We start from the raw sequence: 12,500 nt of genomic DNA, 5'->3' as shown, positions 1-12,500 counted from the left end.
TTATACCCAGCTACTTGAACTGGACGGTAGAGCGACGGTCTCGCTTCATGCAGGTCGGCGTTCAATCCCCCGAGACCGTCCACACAAGTGGTTGGGTCACCATTCCTTTCCCTCCGTCCCATCCCAAATCCTTATCCTGACCTCTTCCCAGTGCTATATATAGTCGTAATGGCTTGGCGCTTTCCCCTGATAACTCCCATAAATTACTGTTTTGGGGGGGTTTTGCCTAATTGTATCGTTCATTTTGACATATTTGAGACTCTAGTGAAACATTATACACAGAAATCACAACAGTCTGATGGATCAAATGAAGAAATCCACCGGGGCCGTGACGTAGGTTCGAATTTACGTTCCAGAGGATCGCAGACGCTGCCCTAAGCTACTCTATCCCTTTGAGATGAATTTTATGGTGTTAATATAAGTAATTGAGCTTTCAGGAGAAAGCGCCAAGCCATTACGCCTATATGGCACTTGCGGATTATTATTTGGGATGGGACGGGGGAAAGGAATGGTGCCCAACCACTTGTGGACGGTCGGGGATTGAACGCCGACCTGCATGAAGCGAGACTGTCGCTCACACATATGTGTGTGTGTGTGTTTATGTGTGTTTATGTTTGTGTGTGTGTGTGTGTGTGAGTGTGTGAGTGAGTGTGTGTGTGTGTGTGTGTGTGTGTGTGTGTGTGTGTGTGTGTGTGTGTGTGTGTGTGTGTGTGTGTGTGTGTGTGTGTGTGTGTGTGTGTGTTTCTCGCTGGAGCAAAAATTGGCTAATTAGGTCGTTAGTGAGAAGCTAGCCAATGAGTTTTCTGTTTTTTTTTGCTTGAAGTAATTATCTCCCATTTGAGTTTGAAGCCTGCTAAGAACCACGTAAATAACTCCCCCATCAACCAGGGGAATAACTCCCCCATCAACCAGGGGAATAACTCCCCCATCAACCAGGGTAATAACTCCCCCATCAACCAGGGGAATAACTTCCCCATCAACCAGGGGAATAACTCCCCCATCAACCAGGGGAATAACTCCCCCATCAACCAGGGGAATAACTCCCCCATCAACCAGGGGAATAACTCCCCCATCAACCAGGGGAATAACTCCCCCATCAACCAGGGGAATAACTCCCCCATCAACCAGGGGAATAACTCCCCCATCAACCAGTAGAATAACTCCCCCATCAACCAGGGGAATAACTCCCCCATCAACCAGGGGAATAACTCCCCCATCAACCAGTAGAATAACTCCCCCATCAACCAGGGGAATAACTCCCCCATCAACCAGGGGAATAACTCCCCCATCAACCAGGGGAATAACTCCCCCATCAACCAGGGTAATAACTCCCCCATCAACCAGGGGAATAACTCCCCCATCAACCAGTAGAATAAATCCCCCATCAACCAGGGGAATAACTCCCCCATCAACCAGGGGAATAACTCCCCCATCAACCAGTAGAATAACTCCCCCATCAACCACTACAATAACTCCCCCATCAACCACTACAATAACTCCCCCATCAACCACTACAATAACTCCCCCATCAACCAGTAGAATAACTCCCCCATCAACCAGTAGAATAACTCCCCCATCAACCAGGGTAATAACTCCCCCACCAACCAGGGGAATAACTCCCCCATCAACCAGGGGAATAACTCCCCCATCAACCAGGGGAATAACTCCCCCATCAACCAGGGGAATAACTCCCCCATCAACCAGGGGAATAACTCCCCCATCAACCAGTAGAATAACTCCCCCATCAACCAGTAGAATAACTCCCCCATCAACCACTACAATAACTCCCCCATCAACCACTACAATAACTCCCCCATCAACCAGTAGAATAACTCCCCCATCAACCAGTAGAATAACTCCCCCATCAACCAGGGTAATAACTCCCCCACCAACCAGGGGAATAACTCCCCCATCAACCAGGGGAATAACTCCCCCATCAACCAGGGGAATAACTCCCCCATCAACCAGGGGAATAACTCCCCCATCAACCAGTAGAATAACTCCCCCATCAACCACTACAATAACTCCCCCATCAACCAGTAGAATAACTCCCCCATCAACCAGGGGAATAACTCCCCCATCAACCAGTAGAATAACTCCCCCATCAACCAGGGTAATAACTCCCCCATCAACCAGGGGAATAACTCCCCCATCAACCAGGGGAATAACTCCCCCATCAACCAGGGGAATAACTCCCCCATCAACCAGTAGAATAAATCCCCCATCAACCAGGGTAATAACTCCCCCATCAACCAGGGGAATAACTCCCCCATCAACCAGGGGAATAACTCCCCCATCAATCAGTAGAATAACTCCCCCATCAACCAGTAGAATAAATCCCCCATCAACCAGTAGAATAACTCCCCCATCAACCAGTAGAATAACTCCCCCATCAACCATGGGCTCCAATCAGACAGAGTCCAACATTTACAGTCGATATAAAAGTAGATTTATATCTACATATAGAAGTAGATATATAGAACAATCGTATGGATAAATTTACGTAAACATTTGGAGAATTTACGTAAATATTTGATATGTTTACGAACATTCGTATGTTTAAATGTTGTCATTTGTAAAGTACTAGGATAGGAGGGGGTTACCCGGCTGTGCCCGGGTCTCTATCACCTGTCCGCCTATCCCTTTTGCTATTTCCTTTCTTCTACAATCTCTAACTTTATCCTGTAGCCTCCTGTAGCCTACTAGAGGTAGAAAGAGGCCTTCTGTAGCCTACTAGAGGTAGCAAGAGGCTTCCTGTAGTCTACTAGAGGTAGCAAGAGGGCTCCTGTAGCCTATCAGAGGTAGCAAGAGGGCTCCTGTAGCCTACTAGAGGTAGCAAGAGGCTTCCTGTAGCCTACTAGAGGTAGCAAGAGGCTTCCTGTAGCCTACCAGAGGTAGCAAGAGGCCACCTGTAGCCTACCAGAGGTAGCAAGAAGTCTCCTGTAGCCTATCAGAGGTAGCAAGAGGACTCCTGTAGCCTATCAGAGGTAGTAAGAGGCCTCCTGTAGTCTATCAGAGGTAGTAAGAGGCCTCCTGTAGCCTACCAGAGGTAGCAAGAGGGCTCCTGTAGCCTACCAGAGGTAGCAAGAGGTCTCCTGTAGCCTACTAGAGGTAGCAAGAGGCCTCCTGTAGCCTACCAGAGGTAGCAAGAGGCCTCATGTAGTCTACTAGAGGTGGCAAGAGGCTTCCTGTAGCCTACCAGAGGTAGCAAGAGGCCTCATGTAGTCTACTAGAGGTAGCAAGAGGCTTCCTGTAGCCTACTAGAGGTAGCAAGAGGGCTCCTGTAGCCTACCAGAGGTAGCAAGAGGCCTCATGTAGCCTAGTAGAGGTAGCAAGAGGCCTCATGTAGCCTAATAGAGGTAGCAAGAGGGCTCCTGTAGCCTACCAGAGGTAGCAAGAGGTCTCCTGTAGCCTATCAGAGGTAGCAAGAGGGCTCCTGTAGCCTATCAGAGGTAGCAAGAGGGCTCCTGTAGCCTATCAGAGGTAGCAAGAGGTCTCCTGTAGCCTACTAGAGGTAGCAAGAGGCCTCCTGTAGCCTACCAGAGGTAGCAAGAGGCCTCATGTAGTCTACTAGAGGTGGCAAGAGGCTTCCTGTAGCCTACCAGAGGTAGCAAGAGGTCTCCTGTAGCCTATCAGAGGTAGCAAGAGGGCTCCTGTAGCCTACCAGAGGTAGCAAGAGGGCTCCTGTAGCCTAGTAGAGGTAGCAAGAGGCCTCATGTAGCCTAATAGAGGTAGCAAGAGGGCTCCTGTAGCCTACCAGAGGTAGCAAGAGGTCTCCTGTAGCCTATCAGAGGTAGCAAGAGGGCTCCTGTAGCCTATCAGAGGTAGCAAGAGGGCTCCTGTAGCCTATCAGAGGTAGCAAGAGGCTTCCTGTAGCCTATCAGAGATAGCAAGAGTGCCAAGTCTTACGCCTGGCAGCTGCGTCTCTCACCCCCCCCCCCCCCCCCCAGCCAGGTCAGAGCCGTAGCTCACTAATTGTCCAATTAAACTGGGAAAAGTACCATTACACTTACTTCCCGTCGCTACTTGACGTTCCATGTGTTCCTTTGGACACTTGTATCCTGGCTGTTCCTTGGATACTTATACACTGGGGAATCGCTTCAACTTTGCGCTACGACTGGTTGTAGTAGCGGCAAGAGCGCTTTTGTTTATCCCACCGCGAGCATGTAATCACGATCGGAGCGCCACTATAGCGACTGGCGGCGACGGCCGTCATTACTACGACTTGGAGAGGCGGGAGTTTCGAAGTGATGGTTTAATAAGACGCGCAAGTATCCTAATGTATCGAGGGCCGTTGCGTCGATATTGCGGTGGTTTTATTTGAGTTAAAGCCCATGCAATTTTTACGTCATTGGTGGTTAATTAGTGCACTAATTGCATATCAACATATCTCACCTTGTTTATGTTAAATTTTCCACCAATTCGTGAGCTTGAAAAATAGAAAACAGGTAGAGGGAACCTCGTTTTTGTTTTTTTTAGTTAAATTTTGACACTTAACGTACTAATCTATATAAATCAAAATGGAAATGTTCGTTTGTTCAAAATCGCTAATATCCGAAAGTTATTCACCGATTGCTTTGAAATGTTCACACAACGGTCCCACAAGGGTCCTCGTAGCCTGGTGGATAGCGCGCAGGACTCGTGATTCTGTGGCGCGGGTTCGATTCCCGCACGAGGCAGAAACAAATGGGCAAAGTTTCTTTCACCCTGAATGCCCCTGCTACCTAGCAGTAAATAGGTACCTGGGAGTTAGTCAGCTGTCACGGGCTGCTTCCTGGGGGTGGAGGCCTGGTCGAGGACCGGGCCGCGGGGACACTAATTAAAGCCCCGAAATCATCTCAAGATAACCTCAAGATAACGTTCTATTCACATCCGAGCAGGTTTATATATACATACTATATAGATGTCACGTCTGTGACGGGAAAATACATGTTTTTTTTTTAAACTGTGTTTCACGTAAGGGAAATCTTCGAAACTTCTTTACCGATTGCTTTGAAATTTTGACACAACGTTGCATTCGAATAGGCGCGTGTTTTTATATACCTACTATATACGTGCCTCACCTGTGACAGGAAAAACATGCGTTTTTTTTAAACAGCGCCATCTGTTGGACGTTAAAGCAACACATTCTATAATCTCCGAAAGTTCTTCCCGATTGCTTTGAGATTTTGACACAATGTTCCATTCGAATACGCACGTGGTTTTATATACCTACTATATAGAACCCACACCTGTGACAAGTAAAAACATGTTTTTTATTTAAACAGCGCTATCTGTTGCACGTAATAGCAACACACGCTATACCAAATATGTCACAATTCCATTTCAATGTTTCTGATTGTATTGATAAATTTAATTTTCATAGATTTCGATTTATTTTCATTTTGATTTAATTATTTTGTGTGACATTGCGTTGGAATTGAGCTGTGTTGTTTACATACCGTTCATTTCGTGAGTATAGTATATTTTATTCTGTTTTATCTCGTTTTTTAACTGTTCTTATTTTTCAGTGCTGGGAACATCAGATCATTTGGGAATGCATCGAACGAAGGAGTGGGGAATGGTTGGGAGGACGAGGGGATAGGGAAGGAGTGGGGAATAGTGGGGAAGACTGAGGGACAGGGTAAGGCTGCTGTGGCTCATATGTACCTGAGCCACAGCAATGCGTGGCCGGGTACAGCCAGTTCAAAAATACGTTTGCAAAAAAAAAATATTGGTGAGAGGAATGTGATAAGCCTAATTTATGTCTTCTTCTTGAGGTTATCTTGAGATGATTTCGGGGCTTTTTAGTGTCCCCGCGGCCCGGTCCTCGACCAGGCCTCCACCCCCAGGAAGCAGCACGTGACAGCTGACTAACACCCAGGTACCTATTTTACTGCTAGGTAACAAGGGCATAGGGTGAAAGAAACTCTGCCCAATGTTTCTCGCCGGCGCCTGGGATCGAACCCAAGACCACAGGATCATAAGTCCAGCATGCTGTCCGCTCGGCCGACCGGCTTCCCTTTTCTGTCAGAAGTTTACTGCGTGTATAAAGTCGCCTCCTACGTCAATATTATGATGTTTCATAGGACTAATGAACACAAATAGATTAATTACGTGGGTTGCCAAGAATCCTATGCTCCTAGATTTTGACTATTCTTAATTTTCTTATTTATATTTTCCATTTGCGCAAATATCTTCTACTATCTGGAGGGTGAAGACAGTAGATCACTTAATCTTCTAGATTAAAACACTAGACCACTTAATCTTTTCATTATAGTATTCGGCTGTTTGGGAGCCGGTCGGCCAAGCGGACAGCACACTAGTCTCGTGATCCTGTGGTCCTGGGTTCGATCCCAGGCGCCGGCGAGAAACAATGGGCAGAGTTTCTTTCACCCTATGCACCTGTTACCTAGCAGTAAAATAGATACCTGGGAGTTAGTCAGCTGTCACAGGCTGCTTCCTGGGGGTGGAGGCCTGGTCGAGGACCGGGCCGCGGGGACACTAAAAAGCCCCGAAATCATCTCAAGATAATCTCAAGAAGATGACATTTCATCAGCAATGTGACATCGAGATGTCACATTGGTTAGGATGTATAGGATGAAGGGAAGACAGATTCTTCAATCAGAAAAGGAGAAAGATCTTAGAGCAAGCAGACATAACCCCAAATCCGTTGCCAGAAACCCATCAGAAATTTGGACAAAGGGGCATTCCACACCCTATATACAGCAAAGGTGAGATGCACATTTGAATATCCGTCCCCCAGCATTGAACTCTCGCCTGAAAAAAGACCAGGAGACACTAGAAAACCTCCAAATATATTCACAAGACAAGTTCTTGACACGAAGGGACTAATCTATGAGGAAACCCTTAGAAAACGAGTCATGGAAACCTTAGAGTATCAGAGCTGTCAATAAGTGGGAAGACGGGGGCCCAGGAGCCTAGCTCAACCCTTCAAGCACATGAGACAACCCTTCAAGCCAGCTGACCAATAAGCAGGTCAATCAACATAAGTGCACATGACTGCAATGCTGTCTCTATCGCCTTGTTTATTTCCAGTGCGGGGCTACTCTTCCCCCCTAGTATCATGACGGAGGACCCTTAATGTGATGATGCTTGAACTCTGAGCCAACCAGCAGTCTCATCTTATATACTGTGTACACACCGTAACCCATTGTGCCTTGGTTGATTACTAGGGTTGATTATGAGTGTTGATTATGAGTGTTGATTACTAGTCTTTATTAGTTGATTACTTAGTTGATTACTAGGTTTGATTACTAGGGTTGATTATGACTGTTGATTATGAGTGTTGATTACTAGTATTTATTAGTTGATTACTTAGTTGATTACTAGGGTTGATTACTAGGGTTGATTATTTACTTGATTACTAGGGTTGATTACTAGGGTTGATTATTTAGTTGATTACTAGGGTTGATTACTAGAGTTGATCACTAGGGTTGATTATTTAGTTGATTACTAGTTTTGATTACTAGGGTTGATTACTAGGGTTGATTACTAGGGTTGATTACTAGGGTTGATTACTTAGTTGATTACTAGGGTTGATTCCTAGGGTTGATTACTAGGGTTGATTAATAGGGTTGATTACTAGGGTTGATTACTAGGGTTGATTACTAGGGTTGATTAATAGGGTTGATTACTAGGGTTGATTACTAGGGGTTGATTACTAGGGTTGATTACTAGGGATGATTAATAGGGGTGATTACTAGGGTTGATTACTAGGGTTGATTAATAGGGTTTATTACTAGGGTTGATTACTAGGGGTTGATTACTAGGGTTGATTACTAGGGATGATTACTAGGGTTGATTACTTAGTTGAATACTAGGTTTGATTACTAGGGTTGATTAATAGGGTTGATTACTAGGCTTGATTACTATGGTTGATTACTATGGTTGATTACTTAGTTGAATACTAGGGTTGATTACTTAGTTGAATACTAGGGTTGATTACTTAGTTGAATACTATGGTTGATTACTAGGGTTGATTACTAGGGTTGATTACTTAGTTGAATACTAGGGTTGATTACTTAGTTGAATACTATGGTTGATTACTTAGTTGAATACTAGGGTTGATTACTAGGGTTGATTACTAGGGTTGATTACGAGTGTTACTTAGTTGATTACTAGGGTTGAATACTAGGGTTGATTACTAGGGTTGAATACTAGGGTTGATTACTAAGGTTGATTACTAGGGTTGATTACTAGGATTGATTACTAGGGTTGATTTCTAGGGTTGAATACTAGGGTTGATTACTTAGTTGAATACTAGGTTTGATTACTTAGTTGATTACTAGGGTTGATTACTAGGGTTGATTACTAGGGTTGATTAATAGGATTGATTACTAGGGATGATTACTAGAGTTGATTACTAGGGTTGATTGCTAGGGTTGATTACTAGGGTTGATTACTTAGTTAATTACTAGGGTTGATTACTAGGGTTGATTACTAGGATTGATTACTAGGGTTGATTTCTAGGGATGATTACTTAGTTGATTACTAGGGTTGATTACTAGGGTTGATTACTAGGGTTGATTAATAGGATTGATTACTAGGGATGATTACTAGAGTTGATTACTAGGGTTGATTGCTAGGGTTGATTACTAGGGTTGATTACTTAGTTAATTACTAGGGTTGATTACTAGGGTTGATTACTAGGGTTGATTACTTAGTTGATTACTAGGGTTGATTACTTAGTTGAATACTAGGGTTGATTAATAGGGTTGAAAACTAGGGTTGATTACTTAGTTGATTACTTATTGATAAGAAAAGCGCCACTATTCTTGGTTACAGATAAGAGAAGCATCACTATTCTTGGTTACAGATAAGAGAAGCACCACTATTCTTGGTTTCAGATAAGAGAAGCACCACTATTCTTGGTTTCAGATAAGAGAAGCATCACTATTCTTGGTTACAGATAAGAGAAGCATCACTATTCTTGGTTTCAGATAAGAGAAGCACCACCATTCTTGGTTTCAGATAAGAGAAGTACCACCATTCTTGGTTTCAGATAAGAGAAGCACCACCATTCTTGGTTTCAGATAAGAGAAGCACCACTATTCTTGGAAGAAATGATGGAATAGTGAGCACAACCAAGAATTCAACGATAAAGTTGATAATGTGAAGAAATTAGTTTTAATTTGTCTTCTGTTCCTTGCATTCTTATCTTCCTCTTCTCTCTCTCTTCACACACCTTTTATCGTGCTTTCTCTCTTCTCTACACCACCTCCCCTCTTCTCTATCACCTCTCCACCCCCCCCCTCTCCTAGGACCAGACCTGCAGCACTATTCCTAGAAAGCAAATTTTGTGTTGGTCAAATCATTTCATATTTCAATATTTCTTAACTGATATTATTCCCAATACATCTGACAGCCTGTGTCAGGTGAAGTAATTAATGGCTGTCAGTGGTAATTAACAACATGTTTACTAACCACTTGGGTTGGACGGTAGAGCGTCATGCAGGTCTGCGTTCAATCCCCCGATCGTCCACTGGTGGTTGATGGGGCACTATTCCTTTTTCTATCCGTTTCATCCCAAATTCTTATCCTGACCCCCTTTCCAAGTGATGTAATGGCTTGGCGGTTTCTCCCGCCTCTTTGATAGTTCCCTTCCCTTTGGCGCGAAAATTAGTGCCACGTTAAAGTGTTCGATGCATCAGCGGGAACACGCTGGGGAATTGGCGAATTAATTTTGGCGAATTGTGTACTAAGCTACTGTTCATTTGTACAAAGTCATATATATTCGCCAAATTTAAATGTAAATAAGAATTAAATTATCTTTAACTATAAATTTAACAATTTATAATTATTATTATTATCATTAATAAGAAGTTTGGGCATCTCCTGAGGAACCATTGGGAGCATAATCGTAACGAGGTGATTGAAATTGACCGTAACGAGGTGTAATGATAGACGCTTGTGCCATACACGTCTTAACCAACCTCTTAGAATCATCTCCAGAACGCCGTTCGCATCCCCCTTTGACAACGGGCGGAGGTTTCATCCGAATATTCGGTTTGTAAAGTTATTTACACATTGGGTCCTTATGTTACTTTCAATCAAACATTTAAGTAAGTTTCCCCTTATTATTTTTATAATTATTATTATTATTTTTATTTTTATTATCTTTCTCTTCTGCGAATTGAGAAATATATAATACTTAGTGTATTTAATGTATTAAATACAGTGGGTTAAATACAGTGTATTTAATTGCATACGTTCGTTCTAGTGGAGCTTTAATCATGTCATTGGAGGTGACATAGCACACAGCTGTTCTAAGTACATTAATTTCAGGAGAAACATGCGCATGTGTGGATCAATACATCATAATTACATATATATATGTGTATCCTATGTGCTATTGGTATATATATGACTCTAATATGTGCTCGCTGCGTAACTGCAGAGAGTCACTATGCCTTAAGCATGACTTTTAATTTAATTTACAGGCAATAATGCATCAAATGCAATGTTGCATTTGCAGAATTTGTCAATATTTATGTTGGCAACCATTCCACGCGACTGTAAGACCTGTAGCAATAATCTCAACTCTTACAGCAAATTACAGCAAGATACATAGCCGTTCTGGCCTACACACACGATGTAAACATCGATAGCAATCAAGATAAGGTCATATTTACGTTATAATTTACAATAAACAGAATACAATCCCGCTTTGCGTACGATATCCGTCAACATGTGCGCGACAATACTGCCTCCAGAGTGTACGATCATCGCGCTCAATGTCAACAAAGGGCGAGAGAAAATGGGAGCTTCGAGGGTAGACTAAACAATAGGATGATACTTGAGGGGAGATTAATTAATTTTGATATATTGGCGTCTATGGGAAGACTTTATTCATTTGAAGAGAGATGTGAGGAAGTGGGGGGGAAGGCTGAATGGGGGGAAAAGGCTGATAGGGGGAGGGAGTAAGGCTGAAAAGGGCGTGGGTTAGGCTGTTTGAGTGGTGCATCCTTCTGCTACTTCCCTGGGAGTGTGGTGAGAGAAAAGAGTATGCAAAGGTGCTTGGAGAGAGAGTGTGAGAGGGCAGAGAGAGTGTGAGAGGAGGGGAGAGTGTGTGAGAGAGGGGGGAGAGAATATGAGAGGGGAGAGAAAGTATATTACGATACGAAACCCCGTCAGAATCCGAATATAAACCACGAAATTTGCAAGTATATTACGAAGGTTTCGGTCCGTCCCAGACCACTGTCAAGCACCCAGGACCGAAACGCTGTGCCCAATCGCTTCCACTATCTCCTAGTTGCATCTCACGACTGACGCTGCCCTATGCTCTACTTACATCTAGAAAAAGACGTGTTTCGACCTCGTTACAATCATTCAAAGCGCCCTCGTATAATATGTGTGGTAATATTGCATTCTTGCAAGCTCAATGACCTTGCATTGGTTAGGTAAGAGTTACCTATGGGTGGCCAAGTGATCAACAAATCTATTGCAGACAGTATTCTCTACTATTTTGCTAACTGCTGAACGGATAGATACCATAATTGTCTATTTCTTATAAATCTGGGTTTGTGAATAGAGATGTGATTTGAAAAGCTCTCAGTAAGTGGAAAAGATGGAAAAGAGGCGGGGAAAGTGAGAGAGAGAGAGAGAGAGAGAGAGAGAGAGAGAGAGAGAGAGAGAGAGAGAGAGAGAGAGAGAGAGAGAGAGAGAGAGAGAGAGAGAGAGACAGACAGATAGACAGACAGACAGACAGAACACATGGAGAGAGGAAATATAACACTTACGATGTTCCAAGCAACGGAACACTTACGATGTCCCAGACAACGGAACACTTACGATGTCCCAGACAACGGAACACTTACGATGCCTCAAGCAACGGAACACTTACGATGCCCCAAGCAACGGAACACTTACGATGCCCCAAGCAACGGAACACTTACGATGCCTCAAGCAACGGAACACTTACGATGCCCCAGACAACGGAACACTTACGATGCCTCAAGCAACGGAACACTTACGATGCCTCAAGCAACGAAACACTTACGATGCCTCAAGCAACGGAACACTTACGATGCCCCAGACAACGGAACACTTACGATGCCTCAAGCAACGGAACACTTACGATGCCCCAGACAACGGAACACTTACGATGCCTCAAGCAACGGAACACTTACGATGCCTCAAGCAACGAAACACTTACGATGCCTCAAGCAACCGAACACTTACGATGCCACAAGCAACGGAACACTTACGATGCCTCAAGCAACGGAACACTTACGATGCCTCAAGCAACGGAACACTTACGATGCCTCAAGCAACGGAACACTTACGATGCCCCAAGCAACGGAACACTTACGATGCTTCAAGCAACGGAACACTTACGATGCCTCAAGCAACCGAACACTTACGATGCCACAAGCAACGGAACACTTACGATGCCTCAAGCAACGGAACACTTACGATGCCCCAAGCAACGGAGCACTTAATTTTCCCGAGCCATTGCAACACAGATCAAAAGATACAAACAGAAAAACAGAGAAAGA

General features: G+C 43.9%; 1 protein-coding gene across 1 annotated transcript in view; it reads right to left on the bottom strand.

Annotated features, from left to right (window-relative positions):
* LOC123752963 (uncharacterized) overlaps window positions 1-12,500 on the bottom strand; it is a 496,752-nt gene that overhangs the window by 370,681 nt on the left and 113,571 nt on the right. The gene's annotated exons all lie outside the window — the stretch shown is intronic.

This window comes from Procambarus clarkii, chromosome 6 (assembly GCF_040958095.1).
Source record: "Procambarus clarkii isolate CNS0578487 chromosome 6, FALCON_Pclarkii_2.0, whole genome shotgun sequence".
NCBI classification, from domain to species: domain Eukaryota; kingdom Metazoa; phylum Arthropoda; class Malacostraca; order Decapoda; family Cambaridae; genus Procambarus; species Procambarus clarkii.
Note: the sequence above shows the minus strand (reverse complement) of the source record. Positions and strands in the feature narration are given on the sequence as shown.